Source organism: Alexandromys fortis, unplaced genomic scaffold, assembly GCF_014885135.2.
Source record: "Alexandromys fortis isolate MF-2015 unplaced genomic scaffold, M_Fortis_MF-2015_v1.1 scaffold_265, whole genome shotgun sequence".
Taxonomy (NCBI): Eukaryota; Metazoa; Chordata; class Mammalia; order Rodentia; family Cricetidae; genus Alexandromys; species Alexandromys fortis.
This window is the reverse complement of record NW_026068166.1, coordinates 512,935-535,738: the sequence shown is the minus strand read 5'-3', so window position 1 is coordinate 535,738 and position 22,804 is coordinate 512,935. Positions and strand designations below refer to the sequence as shown.

At 35.6% G+C, this 22,804-nt stretch overlaps 1 protein-coding gene and 1 non-coding gene across 4 annotated transcripts in view; both read right to left on the bottom strand.

Annotated features, from left to right (window-relative positions):
• Dmd (dystrophin) overlaps window positions 1-22,804 on the bottom strand; it is a 1,091,134-nt gene that overhangs the window by 574,862 nt on the left and 493,468 nt on the right. The window lies entirely within an intron of this gene.
• LOC126492103 (U6 spliceosomal RNA) lies at window positions 1,330-1,436 on the bottom strand. Its single transcript, XR_007589515.1, has one exon. It is a non-coding gene; the product is annotated as a U6 spliceosomal RNA (small nuclear RNA).

The following is a 22,804-nucleotide window of genomic DNA, read 5'->3' as shown; positions in this document are numbered from 1 at the left end:
CTATGTTTGATTATCAATATACATTCTTGACTAAAATAAATTCCTACATCTTTCCCAGGGAGGGCTGTTATTTTTTTTAAAAAAAATGAAATGATTGCTATTTTGAACATCCACTGCTATTGAACAAAGAATAGCAATTTCAGCACTGATGTCATAGACTTGAGAATTAGGACTTAGTGCTATTGAATTTTAGAAAGTAACCTCCTTGATTTTCGGTGTTTCCTGGACTACAGCCCTATTTTTGTAACAAAATAGCAAATTGTAATTGGAAAAATTAATTTCCTAGGCATACTTTAGCTTTCTTAACTACAGAAGTAAAGCAATTAACAGCCGACTAGGCACAAAGTTATTGTGATGGCCAAACTCAGCAATAGACATAAGCATAAAGGACCTTGTTAAGCAAGGCGATGCCACTTTTCTACACGGGGAAGACTAAACAAAAGATTTAGTCTTTAGCATACATCCATGATCTGCTAGGAGTACAGACTGTGGATCTTAATGATGCCACAGAGTGTCCAAGTATTCCAAGTAGAAAATGCCAAGCTGCAACATTTATACTGTAGGGAAATTGGAGTTCACTTGAGCAAGGATAGAGAACAGATATGCTCCACTGTGAGGAGATAGAAAGAAAAATCATCCCAGCTACAATCAAAACAATGAACTCCGAACTATCTTTTTGTGATGAGGAAAACCTGGGTACTCCCAGACTGTCGCCTGAGGTAAGAAAACAAAGAAATCCTTATTACTGTACCCTTGTACTAAGACAGATACAGCTATACCAAGAGTAATGTTTGATCTTCTGAAACTTAACAGCAACCAAAGCAAAGTAAAAATGATATCAACCAAAATTACAGATGATGTTTATTGTATAACCCTCTGGCTTCCAAGAAGGAATTCAATGTGATTCTGTGGAAGATTTATCAATATGTAAGCTATACAAAATTAAGTCTCCACACACATTCGTGAAGAAGAGGAAGAGGCAATAACCGCAGAGCTGGTGTGAAAGTGGCTTCATTCTTTTTAGGACGAAGAGAGAAGGGATGCAGTTGCAGTCAAAATAAAGTATAACACAGCCATGCTATAACATGTTTGAAACTAAAGAGAAGGAAATCAGTGGGACATGATGAAGTCCTAGCCTATTATCAAGTAGAATATCTTTTTCTCCCCGTTGCCTCCAAAAATCAGCATGGCAGAGATAACTGAGCATTTAAATCCACAGAAGACAGAAACAAAATAAATGCTTGAATTAAAAATGTTCAGAATATCAACCAAACATTTAACATTTGTTTGGAACATGGAAGTGATTATTAATTTACTGTTATTATTTTTCTTTATGTGGAACGCTTCAATAATTTGCCTGTCATCCTTGCGCAGGGGCCATGCTAATCTTCTCTGTATCGTTCCAATTTTGGGATACGTGCTGCTGAATCGAGCACTAATTTACTGTTACTTGTATACTAAGTATATTGCAACATAGAGGTAATAGCAAAAAAATCAGTAGTCTACAGAGTTGAAAGAAATAATGGTTACAATTTATTATCAGTATCTTGTCCTTAACTTGCTCTCAATTATAGGGCTGAAGATGGGCAATTATCTACTTATGTAATATTTCTCCAGGCCTCTTAAATGTGAGTGATGAAACAAAGAGCTAGCAGATTGGTGATGCCCCGGGGCTCTTTCCAGCTGTAACAAGCTGGGACATGCATGTCTCTTGATGCTTCTGTCAGAGATGGAGGCTTGTGAAGAATTTAGTGTGCAAACAGCACGTCAAGAGCTATATTATCCATCTCCCTAGATGGTCATTATTCATGTTTCACCTTGGTAATCCTCTGGTCATATCCTCAGTCATGCTGAAAGTCAGATAAAATAAGCTTGAGCCAACCTTAAAAACTGTTGTCCTTTTCTGGATTGATTATTTTTTCTCTATGTATCTTGATAGAAGCATACAACCACATGGTATGTTTTATTCATCAAACCTCATCATACTTAGATGTATGCTAAACAAAAGCTGGCGTAAACAATAGAAATGTCATTGAATAATGATTTCTAGATAAAGAAATATATGCTGCATTTAAGGTAAAATGAATTTCTATCACAGAATTATTTTGGAGCGTATCAGAAAATAGCAGGGATGTGGGTAGACAAAGAGAAAAGTGATAAAAACAGGCTCTGGATTCTAAATGATGGGTCCCTGAATATTCACTGCAATGCTTTCAGTTTTCTTTTCCTTTTGAAACATTTCAAAGTATTAGATTGCTAAGTAAAACATTCCCCCACAGCAAAACAGCATACTACTTAACCAGCTGTACAATGTGCCAACACTTCTTTCCAGTGCTGAAAAAAAAAAAAAATACTAACTTCAGAAAGTGGAAGTTTAAAAGATTTTCAACAGGATGTATAAAAATAAAATGGCAAAGTGTTTTGTTTGTAATTATACCCTGCACTCATGGCATGGAGTTAGACATGGACTACAGGCTGGTCTCTTCATTTTCCAATCAACAGGTTAGAAAAGAATGCACAGTAATTTTAAAAGTTTGGTAAACAGTCCTATCGAGAAGGCAATGAGTAAGTCTTCTACTGAAGGTTTATTGTCCTATTTGGCTTATCAGTCGTCTGAAAATTCTCATTATAAAAGATGATTTTAAAAATGGGGAGACTTTTAGTTTACATGAAAAGCCTGAATTTGAGGGAACAAATGATTTATAAATACTTGAAAATGTTAATTACTTCCTCCCTAGCTTGACATTGTTAGGAGGGTCTGGGAGTCTTTAACAGGCATGGCCTAAACTTTGGATAATTGAAGATCAGCCCTGCAAAAGGGTTTGCAGATCCTTTTTCCGCTGTCTTTTTCTTTGTAACCATGAGTCAATGAGTGGTTTTGCTTCCATGTGCTTGCTGCCATGGTGTGCTCCACTAGACACAAAGAAGCCTACCCACTCGTGGGCGTGAGCTGCCAAAAGACAGCTTTTCACTTTCTAAGATGCTTGTCTCCAGAATTGATTGCAGTGGGAGCAAGTTGATAAATAGAATAACTAAAATATTGCACTTTACTATCCTAGGCCACATGCAAGTCACCGAAAGGAAACTATCGAGTTTTGTTATAAACAATGTTTTGTTATATAATCCATCTGTCCCATAACCCAGCGATTGCCTAATTAGGTGTCAACTACAGCAAATAAAATGCTAACAGCTTAAAAAAAAGGTATAGAAAGAGTTCATTAGAGCCGAGTTAAAGAGTCCCATTACAGTTCCAGCACTACAGATTTATTAACATGCCAAACACATGCAACGTATATAACAACAGCTATCCATCATTGTAAATTCGTCCAAAGTTTATGCAGTCATTGGAATCTATTTTTTCTTGACTAGCACACGCATAATTTTATTTCTACACCCTACTCCCAAACATTTTTAATGAATAAACAAAGACCAATGATAACATAAAAGTGATGTGGATACACTATTGTTGTTATGTGAACACTTCACAGATTCCTCATTCAAGTAAAGCAACAAAAATAAAGGAAATAAAATTCACTGACCACAAACTATCACTAAAATATAAAATCCTATATATGTGTTCGTCCTCTGCTCTTTCTATGCAGATTGAATTGCCTCTCTGTCTCACACCTGGATGCATCCATTCTTACACTCTCTTTTCTTTTTTAAATTTAATTAACACTTTTCATTTGTTTTACATACTGACCAAGGTTTTTCTTCCCCATCTCCTCCCATCCTCTCCCCTCACCTCCCATCTACCCCCTCTATGATCTCATCTGTTCTACTTCTTGATGGCAGTTATTCAATTTCAAGCCCTTCTCTATCTTTAGTCTCAGTCTAGAACACCTTTACTTCTATTGTGTAAAAGAAAATGAAATCAACATCCCCTATTGTTTTTCTTTCTCCCTTCGCCCACCTGGTAAAACATGTCTTTCCCTTCCACAAAACAGTGCTGCTTAAAAGATGGCTTGGATCCCAGCAGCATGTTTTATACTTGTATGTTTGATGTCATTATGCAATCTCAGGCTTTCCCCTTGAATTTCTAAGTCAGGACTGCCATTTTAAGCAAGAGTCCTTGGGTGATTTAATATTCATGCTGAAGTTTGAGAAGCACTAGTCTCCACCCACAATTTACATAGGCATATCTCAGGTGATATTTTCAACCCAATGCAAATTGATTTTTTGGCACTGAAATTACTTTTGCAGATGATAGTAGCAACCTTCCCAGCTGCCGTAGCATCGGAGCCTGAAGAGTGTGTATTTATTTTCATAAAGTGCCCTTTATTATGCATCATTACTGACAAAAGCTTCTTAAGTCTTCTTTATTGAGAACAGAGTTGTGCCTTAATTTTGTTCTAACACTTTGGTCACTTCTCAGATTGTTCTGTCCACCCCTTGAATATTGCTATTCATTAGGGGTCTCTCTTTAATTTCCCCTTCATTTATGTATTCTCCCTGGCGAATTCATTTACATATATTGTGTCCTCTATGGTGAGATCACTCAAAACTCTTTTAAACAATCGCATGAAGTACCTAGAGCCAAATGCCTGTCAAATCACTTTGAAAGTGTCACCACTTCTAAAATCTACATACTGTCTATCTTCCCCCTTCCTTTGTCTAACTACTGACACATCTGTTCCTCTATCTAGTCATTTAAGGGAAAATGTATAAACCATCCTCAAGATTCCACTACCTCCTGCCTTTTAACCAAGAATATGCCAACTCATACAACATTTCAACCTCTAATTGCTCTCCTAACCTCTCTATCATCTGACTCCCGTTTTCTTGTGCTGCTTTAATTAAAAGCCCCCTGTTGCTTTCTCTAATTGTTAGACCATAAGCTTCTGTACACATTTGAATTACCTGGGGTACTTTAAAAAAATACCAGTGTCTGGGACCTAGTCTTAAAGGTTCTGAATTAATTGTGTTGGGGTGGAATTAAGGCAATAGCATTTTTAAAAGCTCCCTATAGCGATTCTACTATGTAGCCAAAATGCAAATTATTAAACTAATACTAGCCTTTTGCACTTTTTATCTATCTTCATTGCTTTGGTCAAAAAAGCCTTTTGAAAATAAAAATTAAATTCTGCATGCCATCATGTCTAAAACCCGATTCATTTTATGCCGCGAGCATTTTAGATATAAGTACAATGGCACACTGGCTTACACGACCTTTGAAAAAGTAGACTTTATTTACACCTTGTAGTTTCTTAGCTTCTGATGCATGATGTAAAGCCCATCCTAAGTGACTTAGACACATAGGATATTTTAGCATTTTTATGTGACCTACACACTTCACCCATGCCTGTTTTCTGTTTATTCAGAAATTTGCCCACTTTTTCAGGTGACACAGTCTGCTCCAACATTTCTACCGTTAGTCATTAGTCTTCCTGACCATTCCCTTTGACTAAAGCCAAGGTCAATACTGCTCTACCACTGAGTTTCTCAGGCATTTTCTTTTTGTTTGCTTACCTTACCCATGAACACACTGATTATCCTCTTTAATAGTTGTTTAAATAACTATTTTGGTTTAATAGTTGTTTAATAGTTTAATGTCTTTTTTACATATTAAAAGATGATGGGCAATACATTCATGTACTTTGGAGAAATCATAAGAATGGCAGATAGAGGGGTTTAAAATGTGTAAAAAACACAGATACCATGTGTAAATCACCAAGAAGCTGTTACTATAAAAGCAAAAAAAATCCTCAAAAACATATATAATACTTAAAAAGGTTACATATATGCAATCAGTGCCATGGAAATAAAATATACATTCAATTAATTTGTAAAAACGGGTCTTCTTTATTAAGGGGACATAAAGTAATGGGAGTCTAGCCCAATTCTTCAGATTCTCCTCTACAGAAACAAAATACTGGGTTTAATGGAAAGCTCAATCAACTGTGGTTCATTTAGTGCATATATACAAATAATTCTGTTATTTAAGGCAAAGACAGTTATCATCCATTATAAAATATATTTTGGTGTAAAGCATTAAATGGAAAGTTAAAACGTAACACATATCAAAGTCTGGAACTAATATTTGTAGGCTCCATTTTCAGTTTTTTAAAATATTTTATCGAAACTTGAGCAATTCGTGAACTTTGACAGTAAGTATACTGTGTGAAATGTAGGGGGTACAAGCCTAATTCTATGTCAGTTCTAATGACGTCAAATAGTGATAACAATAACAAAAGAGTATAATTTCAACAGTGCAAATAACTTTTGAATTTTAATACAGCTTGCAAAGTAGCATTCCGACTTCTAAATAAAGCATTTGAATTTATAGAGAGCAGGGCCGTGGTGGTGCACGCCTTTAATCCCAGCACTCGGGAGGCAGAGGCAGGCGGATCTCTGTGAGTTCGAGACCAGCCTGGTCTACAAGAGTTAGTTCCAAGACAGGCTCCAAAGCCACAGAGAAACCCTGTCTCGAAAAACCAAAAAAAAAAAATAAATTTATAGAGAACAAAACAAAAATATGTTTTATGGATTGTACAGTTAACTTGGGTAAATCATAGCTGTACATTCTGAAAAGAAAGACCCTTGAGAGAGGCACCATGGTGAAACATATGGCTAAGAAATATACAAAATGAGGTCTAATTGCCTTAAATTAAAAAAAAATACTTCCAAAGCAGAATTCCCATAGTGAACACGATAAATGTAGCAAGACATAATCTATAGGAAAAGTGCTTTTTGAATTTCAAACTGAGAGCAAATATAAAGAACTGACTCTAGCTGTTTTCCTTAGAATTAGATGTGGAATAACATAATTCTGCAATTGTAGCAAGCAAATAATTCTCTTGAAAACAGAAAGCAGTTGTGTATTAACCTAAGCAAAAACTGCACAAACACTGACAGAACTTGGTATCAAACAAGAGAATATATTTTTCTATGTTCTTAGACAAGAAAAGCAATCGGAACATCTGACAATTATTTGTCTTTATATTTATGTGTTGTGTGTATTCATGTCTTTGTTCAATTAAATCTATTAATTCGTCACAAATTTGCATTAATAACATGTTTCTGAGATGTATTTAGAATGTGTAAATATCAACAAATAAGTAATAAATTTCTATAGTAGCCTTTACTTATTCCTTAAGCAAATAATTTTAAATAAATGATTTATTTCCACCCTTATTTGTATTGGAATCCCTTTCATATGCTCTGCCTTCAATATAAAGTCTACTTAAATGCATTACGGATGAGAATAAAAATCTCAAAGTTGATTGTCTTAGTTTCCTGGGGTCTTTTGGGTGATGGTAAAGATGCGGGTCTTCTTTCTCAGGGCAATGGGAATGACAGGAAGTGATAGTATTTAATTCAAAGATTAGTCATGACACTGCTAACTGGAGAGGAGACAGGGGGAGTGAGGCAAGAAAAGAAAGGGAGAATTTCAGAAGAAGGTATCAGGTACGACATCCAGGCATAGCCTGGTGGTGAGTGATAAAAAGAAAGAATTTATGCACAATATTTCCGAGGATGGAAAGCTTGTGGCAGTGCCAAACTCTGGAGAACGGCTAGAATTCATTGCTGGGTGTATGGTCGGTACAATGTCTTCAAAGGATCTAAGTCCCAACTTTGCCATCCTTACCTCCTGCTGCATTAGTTTGTTTTCTATTGCTGCAACAAAAACTGTGATGACCAAAAACAACCTGGGGAGAGGGCTTATTGTAGCTTACCGCGGCAGTCTATCATAAAGAGAAGCCAGGGTAGGATCATGGAGGAACACTGTTAGTGTCTTGATACTCATGGTTACCTCACCTTGCTTTCATTTACAACTTGGCTCCCAAGAATGGCACAGCCTACAAAAAGCTGTTCCCTCTCACATCAGCTCTCAATCATCAAAAATGCCAGACAGACTTGCCTACAGACCAGTATGATTGAGGTTCCTCGTACGAGGTTCCTGCTTCCCAGATGAACCTAGTTTAACAAGGCAGACAATCCCTTTTCGGGAAGGAGGCGTAACTGATTGACTGGGACCATTGCTTTTAAGGAAGGAATGCACATATCGCTGTTCCCCTTCTATAAAACAAGCTGCATGTAATATCGCCAAAATATTTGCTGATAGACTCTGTATTAGGAATTTCCAAGCCTGACTCTTTTAAAAGATCCATTTTAATTCATTTGTAGAGAAATAAGAAAACTTATCCAGTCTCTTTCAGAAGTTGAAAAGGTTTCTGTTGGAAACAGAATGAACCCATCATTTCTCTTGAATATTAGGTCATGATTGTCCCCAAGAAAGCAATTGATGAAGACATTTTGGCATATGACATTGACTATTTTTTGAAGAAAGAAGAATCAAATGTAAAATGTCAAATGAGAAATTCAAGAAAGGCTCTCTATTTTCCTGCATTTATGACAAAGCATGACCTGGACCCTCAAGTAAGACAGCTGTGGATCATGCATGGTCATCAATACTTCAATGACAAGTGAAAACATAAACCAAAAAAGATGAGATGTCATGAAATTAATAGACATGCTTATAGTGTTCTTTGTGGAAGTTAAAAAGGAAAATCCAACTGACCATGGAAGAAACATCGGCTATGGGACCAAACACTTGAAAGAATATGGAACAAGGAACAGGAACGTTATGCAAATTATTAGGGAGTCAGGGTAGTAGAATGTTAATTTGGAATTATAGGAGGGGAAAGTTTTACCATTAAAATTATTTTTTTTTTACAAAACACACAGTAAAACAAAAAAGGTTTCAGAAGTGATTGAGTTCATTGGCCATCAAGGTCAGAACATGGATTTGCACCAAGTGAAAGGACTTACTTATGACTTGTAATTAGTGCCAATAGGAGATTCCTGTTTATGACAAGCATCTCATTCTGTTAGTAGAACCAAACGGATTCTAATGAGAATGATAGTGATGATCTATTTCTTCTCGGTTTGAAAAACCATTATACTATCTCTGAAAGGTAGAGATAGGTACTTTCTGAAGAAATAGAAAGTATATGCTAACTCACACCTTTCCCTGTGAACTCGATTATGGATTCTTTTAATTTGAGCACAGCTGAAAGAAAAATGCTTTCCTTAACTATTGGTGCCCATGCACACAATGTTATGCCTGTTCATTATAGGCATTAGAAAGACGGACAGAGCTAAGTAAGTTCAGTTGCTTCTCACAAAACACATCCGAAGTGAACCTGCTGCTGCCAGTTGCAAGGGTGTCACTGACCTTTCAATATCAATGCTTTATTTTTGGTCCATCCTTTTATTTTTTCTCTCTATTAAATCTCAATATCTTGCTGCTTAATAAGCTAGCTGTTATTTGGAACCTAATGAAAGGATTTCTCCCCTCAGTCCAAAGCCTCCTAAATAGGCTATTCATTATTCTATTCACTTTGAACATTAAAAAAGCTGAAAGAGCTAATGCAAGAGGTCCACGAAAACCTCCGCTCAGGCCAGCGTCGTCCTAATTGCTTTCCAGCCTACCGCTCTGTTGAGTACCTCGTCCTACTTCTTTCCAACTTACAAGGGAAAACTTCTGAGTTTGAAAACTAACCAACAATAAAATGGCGTACTATCCAAACTAAACCAACCCACCAACCGAACAACCAACCCAAAACCTACCAGCTTCAAAATGACCTTAGACTCATCAGGTACCTCTTGCTAACTGTTTGATTGGAGAAAATTACCTACAAGTTACCACGGATTCTCAGAGTTTTAGTTCACAGTTTAATAACCACAATGGAGCTAAGAATACAGGAGGGTAACCCAGCACCTCCTCCATAATTCCAAAGTAAGTAGAAGAAAAGAAATTTCTGTAGAAGCAAACAGTGTGGTAGGGAAAGATTCAGAAGAAAGATACAGAAGTAAATATATTCATGAAAGTGGCATTAAATTGTGTTCGAATTTGTACATTCCTGATGATAGACACAAAATTAAGTCTTTCATTTGTAATTATTTGCAAATATTCCTTCATTAATAGTATTCCTAAACTAGATGAATTTGTTTCAAGAGTCTGAAAAACTGAAACAATAAATTAAATGTTTACTCACCACTTTTCAAATTTCTAAGTACCATTTCACAAAGTACTTGCTTTGTTCTTAACCAAAACTTTCTCAAGCATATCTGAAACTCCCATTTCTTCTTTGAAATGGTTTTGATGGTAGTATTTTGCCTTTTCGTTTGTGTAGATGGGCCAAACCCAGAGAGTGATTACTTTTAGGTAAATTAGTAAAATCTAATTGCTGGTTGTGCAAATTTGAGGACTGGATACTGGATCTATGACAATACTACTGCCTGATATGAACATTATCAATGAGGTTCTTTCTGAAATGATTTACAACATGAGTATTTTTTGTTGTTGTTTTTTTTTTTTTTTTTTTTTTTTTTTTTTTTTTTTGAAAATCACCAAATAACAAGAGGAAGTAATGTAAGTCTGGGGGAAGAATATAGGAGGAATTCAAAATCTGTAAGAGTTATTTTATCTTTGATTATATCCAGATCATCAAATCTTAACTTGTGTAAACCACAAAGAATAACAACTCATTAGTAATTATAACAAGTAAGGATAAAATATTAGAGTTCAGAAAACCTTGATACTCAATGGCAAGTCATATTTACCTATATATCAAGAAATGCTTTTAAATCACATTATTCTATGTTTTTCTAAGGTTCCTAAAGTTTATTTATGATATTCCCTAAATGTTTTCTCAGAATATAGTAACATTCAAGTCTACTTATAATAACCATCAGTTAATTAGTTTCTAATTTAATCTGAGGACATGATGTAGGAATTTACATCTGTTTAAAGATGGTTTCCTCTTTTATGTATCCCCTCCCATCTAAAAGTTATTAAGGCAGCGTCTGCTGCTATGGAAACACTCAATTTGGCACCATCTGTATTTAAAATTCAATTGCTGAAAAACTTCAGCTAATCTCCGGCTTTTAATTGGCAGACCATCCCAGGATGCTTTACATTTTTTTTTTTCTTTTTAAAACCAAACTATAAAGTATACCACACTGTAAAACATTATGCAGCTCACAATGCAAAGTTCACCCCATTACCTTAAAATCACACTTGTGAAGTAACAAAAAATCAGGCTTTCTGATAATTACTTGGCATGTATTTATGGCCCAATATTTATTGCCAAGTCATTTTTTTTCTGCCAAATGGATTTTACATTTCGCCCTCTCTCTCTTTAAAAGTGACACTGAAAAAGAAACCTCTATGGAAAGCTGTAGGGAAACGTGCAGTTCAAAATGATAAATACACGGGTGACGAATGCATATTCCAGAGTCAGTCAAACAGAGATCACATATTAAATGTAACTTCCGCCTGTCATTTAGCTTAACCTTTCAAAATCCCGTTTCCCTCATCCTTAAAGATCTACCATGAGGATGCAAAGGATGTTTTGTGCAGTATGCATTGATCACATACACTTATAAAGATATTTGAAAATCTGTCTGTCCACACAGTGTTGAAAAATAATCTTCTGGAATGCCAACTGTCTGTGTATATCAAATTTTGCTAAAATTCATAAGCCAGGGAGTTAAAAACTATAATTATTTGAAATATTCTTAGTATATGAATAGAATAGCTTGTTATTGTGGAAGGATATAGTGTTAAGTAAGAAAATGCCAAAAAATAAGTAAGGATGCAGAGCTATATATTTAATCCTGGTATTTTCATGTGATAGAGGTGTAACATGCCATAGATGACAATTGGTTTGCGTTCTTGGTAGGACCTTATAATTGTCTCATGTAAACATACTTTAGTAGAATAAAAATCAATGACCAGAGCTGCACAATACAGCTGGCTTGCTCTACTCCCATTGCCATCTTACTTAGCAATCAGGTTTCTTCCACAATCCTCCATAATTCCAGCTACATGACTTACTGTCCCCAGGTTACACAAATTTTCAAACACTCGTGCCGCTCACAAATAATTTTATTAGTATGTAGATTATTCTAATGTATTCATGTTCTCTCTTTCAGTGACAAGTGATTGTAATATATTGGATTCGTTAACAATTTACTATATTGTTTTCCCATGCATACTGATGAAAATCTCTTTTACAATTTTATTTTTTAAAAAAATCTATAAATGCATAAATTTTACGAGAATAAGAATTTTTATGGCATATATGTGAAAAGATGATTTATTACCTTTATTTCTCCCTGCATCTTTGCTTAAGTTTCCCATTGCATGCAAAATTTAATGTCATCTTCTGGTTACCACAAGCTAACACGAAGTCCTGCTATCATTTTGAGACATTAAAACGAGAGTATGTAGTTCATCACTTTAAATTTAATGACACAGAACATTTCTCCCCCATACAGAAAAGGATATAAGGAAGCATGCTCCTGTGTTGTGGGAGTCCATTCCTCATCTCTGACTTCCTAGACTTCTGACTTATTTGCCAGAAGCTACTTGATTTTTTGTTTATTGATATTTTGTTTCTTCTTCTCAACTTTGTGTCCATTTTTTATAACCCACCAGCCTTGGTTTTGAGACAAAGCATCACATGGAGTAGGGTGACCTTGAACTTACTATGTAGCTGAGGACGATCTTAAGCTCGTGAGCCTTTTGCTTCAACCTCCTAAGTGTTGGAATTGCAAGATGGCTCCACCACACCTAGTTTTCTTGTGATGCTTGGACAACTGAGCTGTGTCCCCAGAGCCCTCTTTTCTTTTCTGCACCCCAGTCACGAGGTAAATGGCTGTTCTCTGTCATACACTCCTTTCCTGCCTGAAGAATTATACATAGCTCCAGCTTCAAATTGCATCCATTTTTTATTATTTTTACTTGGAGTAGAGGTAGGGGGATGATTAAAAATATCTGATTTAAAAATATTTAAAAATATCTGATTAAAAATATTTAATTTATCATTGTCAGGACGCAATTGTGTTTTTTTTTGGGGGGGGACTAACTGAAAAATGTTGTTTCTCCTTGCAGTAAGATCAAGGTTCAGCTTTTCTTTGCCTTTGGTATGTAATTGGTAGACAATTGACTCAAACTAATCTAAACTGATTTTGCGCTCAGCACTGACCTAGGTTTTGAGAAATTTATTATGAGACAAACAGACACAATTTCTTGTCCAAATTCGGCCAAATCTCTATTGTCTTTGCACTTCTTTTTGCTGTTTTTGTTACTTGTACCTCATTTCTGCTTTATATTCATATTTTCAGCATGCTCATAAAGTTCTATCTTGTCAATTCCTTTCAAAAGTGATTTACTTATATATGTTCTTTACCTTCGCCTAAGTAGTTATTATTGGATGAAGCAATGATCAATGAATAAATGGATGAATGTGTAGAGAACTGAATGAATAAAAATACATCATAAACGTAATGTTTATATTTTTCTTATATTGCACATATACGATGTATAATACTGTGCTGTTTTAATTTTCATACCTACCAATTCCTACTAAAACAGCATGCACACTCTTAAGTACATAATGAAATTTTGGTTTAAGGAATTGATATTCAATAAAATATATCTGTACTGAGTAGTTGTATAAACCCATTATTCTATAGGGTTGAATTCTAAATTGCAATCTAAGTCCTACATTTATGATCTAGACACATTATACAATCTCTACAGAAGAACTAATTTAAGGTAGACCTATGCTAAATCACTATGAAACTTATGGTATATATTTCTAGAATAAGTTACACATAAAGAAGTAAATTATACCATTTTATGAACATAAAACACTATGAGTACATTTAAATAAATAACTCTCTCGTGTCTCTTTAAGATTTTAGTACTTAGTGATATAAACTGTCATGGTTGGTTTGGTTGCTTTTAGTCTTAAAAACATGGAAAACTCATTACTTGCATAATGAAGTATAAGGCAATTGATCGTAATATTTTTATTGGCCACAACAACTTATTGGCTGCTGTGAATTGGTATGTGTTTTGCTAACTCTAGAAACAACAAGTTACTTAGCCATAAACTGTGCATGTGCGTGCATGTGTGTCTCTGTGTGTGTGTATGATGAAGTTTTACTTCCGTTTTGCATTTTAAATTATGAAGATAGCGAGTTGAGCTTTTCAATTTTTTCTTATTTATTAAAGCAATCTTATTTTACATATCAATACCTGCTCCCTCTCCTTCCTGTCATCCCACTCCTCCCATCTTCTCCCCAGCCCAACCCCTGTCCACTCCTCAGAGAGTACAAGGTCTCCCATGGGGAGTTTTTCAAATTTAAGAGTTCTCTATCATTAAAGTCAGAACAACATGAAAACTAAACTAAAGGCCATATCAAGTGGCCAAGCAAGTCACATTCTGCAAGGACAATTTATGTGACCATATCACTCCAAGATGTTTTCAAATACATCCCATCAAAACAAGACTCCCTGACTTGCAGGACTGAAAGCTCCCCTGCCATGTTAGAGTCAGAGTCTCTTTACTTTGGTTTCCAATTTTTGTTTTTGTTTTTGAAACAAGGCATCTTATGAATCTTCTTATGCTTATTTTTCCTAATGGTAACTAAAAACATGGGCATGTTAGTGGTAACTTGTGGTCTACATTAGATACCATCTCCTTCTTGAGACTGTCCATTAAATTGGTATTTATGGCAAATATGTTATGTTCAGGGCATTATCCTAGAATTACAATAATTCAAATGTGTTAACAGCTTGAAGTTTATGATTCAGTTAAGGACATGCAAGCAGTACACGAAGAGACACAATAATTATTGGAATTCTTAACCTCTGGCATTGCTAGTTATCAAATGTGGCACATAAGAAATAAGGAATGATCCTGTTTCTTGACTTTCCTGTCTCTAGCTGAACTTTAATTTTACCATTTCTCATACTGGACTCTTTGTGTCTAATATATTCCAGTATGTTTTTCATATTTGCTTCATGTCTTTCTAAAATGGATTAAATGTGACTTTGCTTTGTTCGATGTGGTATATGAGATAGTCCCTCTGAGGATTTACAAGTTTTGAGCCAATTCATTCCCATATATTTGATTTTAGTTGGCATGAAGGATCACAGTTTGGAAACTTATATAAATATATTAGTAGTATCTTATGATTTCTATATAAATATATCTTCTGTAACTATGTATGTGGGTATATTATATATTAAATAATTTTACAAAGGTAGCACTGCAACTAAGTAAATGTCACAGATATTTGGTTTAAGTCTGACAAATCTGGTTTTAGATTCAATGTTGACAATACTACAACATTCATAAAAAGAAATTAAGGGAAAATGTGTGTGCAAGTGTGTGTACACGTGTGTGTATGATAGAGAGAGTGAGAGAGCCACCGAGAGATAGAGAGATGGAGAAAGGCAGAATGAGAGATAGAAATATATAGACAGACAGATTAGGAGAAGAACTGTGGCAATGGATTATGATAAAAAATATATCTTAATATTCAGGAGGCAGAAGCAGATAGATCTCTGTGAATTTGAGGCCAGCCTGGTCTACAAAGTGAGTTTCAAGACAGGCTCCAAAGCTACACAGAGAAACCCTGTCTCAAAAATCCAATGCATGTGCACACACACACACACACACACACACACACACACACACACACACATGCATGCACACAAACGCATATATCTTAAATTCTAAGACTAGAACTTTTGATGGGCTGAGTTAATATACTTTGAGATCATTTCAGACTTAAGACTTCTCTCCTGCTGGATACTCAGCTTGTTTATCTAACCTGGCTTTAAAAGAACAGCATAACAGCCAACATTACTTGACTTGGGTTTCCTGTATAATCAGCATTTATAAAATCATAGCTACAAGCTTAAGTTCTATACTCTTCTATTCTTCTTGCCCAGGAAGCAATGTATATATGCATGTATGATAATTACTTGCTGAAAACAGCAAGTAGGGTGAAAGTAACATTAGATAATGAACACCCAGTATAAATATTGAACATAGCACAGGGATATTGCTTGATAGCATTTGGTTATTAACTGGATCAGCCGGGGTCAGTTGAAGTCAGCAACAAAATCATTTGTAAACCTCTGTTAAAAGCTTCGATAAAGTACACCATTCCTTTCCCATGCAATGCCTTCTGTGTTGTTCAACAATGGAAAGAGAAAAGCCCTTCATTAGAAACACAGAGATGTGGGCAGAAATATACACAAGATAAAGACTTCAGACAGGCACAGATTCAGACTCATACAACAGACAGGGACAATGGAAGATACAGGGAGGAAGAAGTAGAGAGTTCAAATGTGAGCTTTCTCTTGGTTATATTACACCAAGGGGGAAGCTTTTTAATTTCCTTTGTTTAATGTGACACATACATATCATTGGCAATTCTGAGCTTATCATTTAAAACCAAAGCAGAGAGAGAATTGCACTATGCACACTAGTTTCACCTGTAAGTCAGTATTCCTGCCATAGTCTCAGGAGAGGTTGGATTGTCATACTAAGCAATTATATGTGGTTCAAAGTAACATACATGTAGCAGTTTTAGGAATCTGGAACCTTTCTTTGTTAGCACACCTCTCTTTGTCTTATATTTGTATTATTAGCTGATTTGGCTATTAATTTTTTTATGTCCCTAACTACTATATTTATTCTAGCATCCATAAAATATTAAAAATACTCTTATTACTTGGCTTTGAACTTACTGTGTTCATTATTTATTATAAAAGTGAATGAGAACATTATATTCACCTGAAATGTTAGCTGAACACAACTGGATTTGATAATTTAGATTTGAAGAATATTTTAACAGATTTTCTATTAATCCTTAGAATTGAATAAAAGACATTAAGTTTTTTTTCACTATAAATATTTAGTATACATTCAATTCAACTTATACAATAATTATAAATATATTTTATTTAATTTTATATTTATGTATGCATCATTGGTTATGTTTGTGCATGCACATATTTGAGTATGAAGGTTAGAAGACACAGAAATAGGTCCTCTCCTTCTACCATATGGGTCCTGAGGATTAGACTAAGGTCATCAGGCTTGGTAGCAAGTGCCTTTTACAGCTGAGCCATCTCACCAGCTCTGTATTTGCTTTTTATAGCTAAGATGTTTTATATATGTTATTATTTTAATGATTCTGAAATTCATTAGAGTATCAAATATAATTTCTAGGATTTAATGTATATTTCAGGTGCCGTATTACTTGTATACTATTGAAATGAATCAAGAGATTTTTATCTAAAAAGATACATGGCATTATGAAATTTGAGTTGATAAATTTTATTCCATTGTTTAGTCAAGCACCAGTCTAGACTTTTGCAGGTGTGTTTATCTGTGATTAACATTTCAATCAATAATATTTTAGTAAAGCAGATTACTTTCCATAAGTGGGATAAATGTAATCCCATCAATTGAGGATCTTAAGAGAAAAGATTTAAGTCGCCAGAAATGAAAGTAATTCTGCCTCCAGATTTCCATTGAACTCCGGCATCAACAATTCCCATGCCTGTTGCCTTGCCAGCTTGTTCCAAGTTTGTGAAATTGTCTACTCCTACAATTCTGTAAAGCAAAGCTTTAAATTTTGTCCTTGTCTACCTCTCTCTCCTTACTCACATCTCTGTTCTCTTCAATCTCTCACTCCCCCCCCTCATACACACACACGCACACACACACACACACTATGTATTCTATTTCTCTGAATAATGCATTATAACTAGTAATTAACACTGAAAGAAAAGGCTGGAGAAAGGCTCTGCAATTAAGAACATGTTATGCTTTCCAGAGGGTTAGAGTTTGGTTCCTAGCACCCATATGGTGGCTCTCAGCTGACTGGAACTCCAGTTCTAGGTGATCTGACACCCTATTCTGACATTTGCTTGCATTAGATAGCCGTACACAAACATACATACAAATAACTTATTAAATCTTATAAAAACCAATGCTAGAATAAAGCGCTACTATTACTACCACTACTGTTACTACATAATAGGAATAAAATGGCTTTTTCCTTTTCAGATTAAACAAGTGATAACAGGGGTGAAGCACAGAAGCACTGCTTCACACTGTTACTCTCATAAGATTAGGAAGTTCATTGAATCTTTGAGACTCTCTCTTTCAAGCCAAACAAGGACTCATAGATTTATTGTTTCCTCTCATTATAGTCATAATGTGCTCTGATAAATCTACATTGCCAAGCTGTGCTATCTCACCACGGGCTCAAAACGATGGGAATGATGGGTCCATAGCATACTGTTTGGTAGAGGGATATGGGCACTCAATAATTTATGGTACTGAAGACATTATCTCTTTTCCAGTGTATTTTGGCTTATTTATCAAAACCAGATGCTAATGGTTTGTGGATTTATGCCTGGGTCTTCAATTAGATTCTGTTAAAACATCCTGATTGCTCTTTGGACTGACAAGGGAGGGGGACTTGATTGGGAGAGGGGGAGGGAAAGGGGAGGCGGCGGTGGGGAAGAGACAGAAATCTTTAATAAATAAATAAATAAAATGGAAAAAAAAACATGCCGGGTAAACTGGATGGCTGTATGTAAGAGAATCCAAATAGATCTATCCTTATTGCCCTGCACAAAGCTCAACTCCAAATGCATCAAAGATCTCAACATAAAACCAGATACATTGCACATGATAAAAAATGTGGGGAATAACCTTGAATTCATTTGGTACAGGAAAAGACTTCCTGAACAGAATAATGTTACCACAGGCTCTACAATTAAGAAATAAATGGAACATAATGAAACTGAAAACCTGAATACCAAACAGCATCATCATTAGGACAAAGGTGCAGCCTAGAGAAAGGGAAAGAATTTTTATCAACTGCAAACCTATAGAGGGCTAATATCCAAAATATATAAAAGAATTCATACAACGGGATATCAAGAAAACAAATAATCCAATTTAAAAAATGGGGCACAGGTCTAAACAAAAAAATCTCAGAAGAGGAAAAACAAATGACTGAGAAAAACTAAAAATGTTTAACATCCTTGGTCACCAGGGCAATGCAAATCAGAACTACTTTGATATTTCACTGCTCACCTGCCACAATGGCTAAGATCAACAATAATAATGCTGACAAGGATGAGGAATACTCCTCCATTCCTGGTGGGACGGCAAGCTTGTACAGCCACTGTGGAAATCATGTTGGTGGTTCCTCAGGAAGAAATCACTCGATCCACCTTAAGATAGAGCTATGCCATTCATAGGCACAGACCTAAAGGACACTTCATCCTACCACAGAGACTGTTGCTCAACTATGTTTATTTCTGCCTTATTCTTAATAGCCAGAAATTGAAAACAACCTAGATACCACTCAGCAGATGGACGTACAATTAAAATGCAGTACATTTACACAATGGAATAGTAATCAGCTATTCAAGATAATAAAATCAACAGGTAAATGGATGGAACTGACTATATCTTCATATAAAGAGGTAATAGCAAGCATAGTCAGGATTAATGGGGAGTGGGGCTGGAACTGGAGGATCAAGCGAGGAGGGAGAAGAATAAGAGGACAAAAGAGAGAGTATGGAGTGGGACAGCTGAAATTAAGAGCCATGTGAGTAGAGGTATGTAAACCTAATAGCGGAGAAATTTCCTAAAATAGATTTTAACATATATTAATAACATATATAAAGGTGATCTAAATGAATTATTCAAATAACAGGAGAAACAAGATCCCAACTGGACTTCTCTTGTTACCAATTGAAGTTTACAATACTGGGAATGGCTTATATCTACCTGAATTGCCAGCCAAAGAAGAACCTTGGGACCCACAAACAACCCGTGCTGTTGTCATGGCTGTAGGTCTATCTTCCCAAATGCAAGGCAAGGCCCTATTGCTGAAGACAACACCTATATAACTCACTGAATATGGAGAAGTCAAGCTGGTGCCCATATAGGGTCTTTGCCTATAGAGTGTAGTGTTCTTGGTGCTGGAAGGAACTCTGCAGATGCCGAAGTAGAAATGCAAACACGAACACAGCTATAAACCCTTTAGTCTACAATGGTGGCCTGCCTGAATGATACTCTGGTAAAACAGTAGTGCAAAGCTTATTGGTAAGCAACTGAAATCTGTTTTGTTTTAAGGACCATACCATGATGTGACCCGCCCCTGACATTGTGTGAGTGACCAAGAATCTGAGACTAGAGAGCCCAGCATCTAGAGGAAAATGAAATAGTACTGTTCTTCTATGTAGCAATAAAATAACTTCTAATGACATTTTGCTACATTTGTAGATCAGTGCCTTACTCAGCCATTATCACAGAAGCTTCCTCTTGAAACAGATAGGAATAAATATAGAGACCCAGCCAGAAGATATGCAGAGAGTGAAAGACCTTGGACACATAGACATAAGTGGGATATCTCCAATAAATCCCCATCCTCAGAGCTCAGGGACCCCTGAATAAGAGGATGAAGAAGAATGTAAGAACCAAAGTGGACTGAGAGTCTAACGCGCCTAGTCTGACCTGGGCTTACACCAATTTGTACATGTTCTTCCAACTGCTGAATATAATTATATATGAAGCTGCTCTGCTCTGACAAAAATATTTCCTTCCAATTGTCTACCACAATATTTCCATCCCATCTTCCCCAATGGTCTCTGAGCTTTGGGTTGGATATGAGGGTGTAGAATGCATGTTTCTTTTAGGGCTGAACATTCTATAGGCTCTTATTCCCTGTACTTGGGTCAGTTGGGGTTCATTATGTTGATCACCATCTACTACAAATAGAAGCTCTTCAAATGAGAGTTGATAGGTATACTGATCTATTGATATAATCATAAGTCATTAGAAGTTCATTTAATACTATGCCCAGTTTTGTAGGATAATAAGAATGGGTTCTCCCTTGTGACATATGAACAGTCTAACTATAGGTGCTCAGCCTGATTCTGGTCCCAGGTATGGGTTTCGTCTTGTGGAACAGGTCTTAAATCTAAGCAGAATGTGGTTGGTTACTCCCATGGTGTTGGCGCCACTATAGTACCACTGGGCACCTCTTGTTAGGTCAGTCATTATTGTAGGCCAAAGGGTTCGTAGCATGTAAGACTGGTGATTTCTTTTCTTCTCTGGTAGCATGCATAGCATCTTTCAGCATTATGAAAACTAAGTCATTGTGGATTAAGGTCCATACCAGCTTGATTTCTCCATGTCCTATGATTTACATATGTGGTATCTTCAGCAACAAGGTCTTATAGGCCACAGAGATTTGTACAAATATTATTTGCCCCAGACTGCATTGTCTGAGAGAACCACTGGAAGATAAAACACCAGGACAAGATCTTCCTCAAACACAACACTTTCTATTCTTTGACTAGGCAATATTTCCTTTTAAAAAGATATTTTTTATTCTTGTACAATTTCATAATTTGCCTAATGTACTTTCAATCTTATTTATCCCCACTATTATATCATTTCTACTTACACAGAACACCATACACATACCTCCAAAAGTCCTTTTCCTAGTTTCAAGACTTTTGTAATTAACTGTGTTTATTTATTAGACGTCTTTGTATGAGCATAGATCGGGGTTTATTTATTTGGAGGCTGGGTAACTTACTAATCCCTATACCACTAGAGAAAATTATTTCTCTTCCTTCAGTAACAATTAAGTGTTGATGAATTTTTCAAGGAAAGGTCAGGTCTGGGCAGCTCCTCTCCCATTTTGATGGAATATTGATTGTTTCAAATTTTCACAAGTCTTATGTAGGTAACCACGATTGATGTATAACTAACTTTTTCAGGTTTATCTATTAAAAGCCTTAACGTCATATGGACATAGGCTAGATTTCTAACTTCTCAGGTATCATCTTCATAACCTCCTCCACGAGTTTAGTTGATGTTTCCTAAGACTTAATTTTCTATCTCTAAAATGGCAATAACAATATGCACTTCCTTTATTTATAAGGAACATTGATATGAAACCACTTACATGAATTTCTTCACTACCCAGATAAAATTTTCTCTCATCATTTAATTTTATCTACATAACTTACTTCATGTTTTCCAAAGAATCTTCACAGTTAAATTTTTTAAATTGCTGCTTTTTTGGTAGTGAGATAAACAAAAGGCTATGAAAAGTTTATTAGATACTCTCTAAACATGCATTACAATCATCCAAACATCATAATGAAAACACCACCAGCTAACACTTACTCTCACTGAGATTCTATCAGGGTTCTGCCCTAAGTATTCCACACGCTGTCTCACTAAGGCATGAAAAAGTAATTCTATTTCATAAAAAAGGAAACTGAGGTAGGAAATTTTAGAGATTTTATACAAGGAAAAACGTCAATGGCCAAATCAGGCAGTTTGCTATCCAACAAGTGTACGTGCTTTTGTTATATGGCCTCATAATGATAGCAGTAGGAATTATGGCAGAAAAAGTTCCAAAGGCAAGGCACTCATATACAAATGTTAGGGACTCACACTGGTCACCATTATTTGTGAAATGAAAGGAAAAACATAATAAAGCAGGATCTGTCTTTCCATATCTTCTGCACTGCTATGCAGGTTATTGTGGTATTATGCTTTGCAATATTAATGGGCATGAACAAGAATTTTGCATAATTCAGATACCTCTAGGGAAGCAACTTCAAATCATTCTTAATTTATGAGCTTTTGGTCCCCTGACCCAGTCACTTTGAAGAAGAAAATGACCAGGAATTGTTGACAAATTCAGCAGTGAAAGAACTGGAGAAAAAATAAGCAATCTGAACACCAGAATGTCTCATCCGAATTCACTTAGAAGGAAACTTACTCTTGCATTTAGAGTAAAATATGAGTATGAAGAATATGATTACCTGAAAGTAACAGATAGCAAGGAAACTGTTTTGTATGATATTTTATATATATATATTAGACCTAATTATTGAGGTCTATTACTACTAGTGAAAGACAGATCCTGCTTT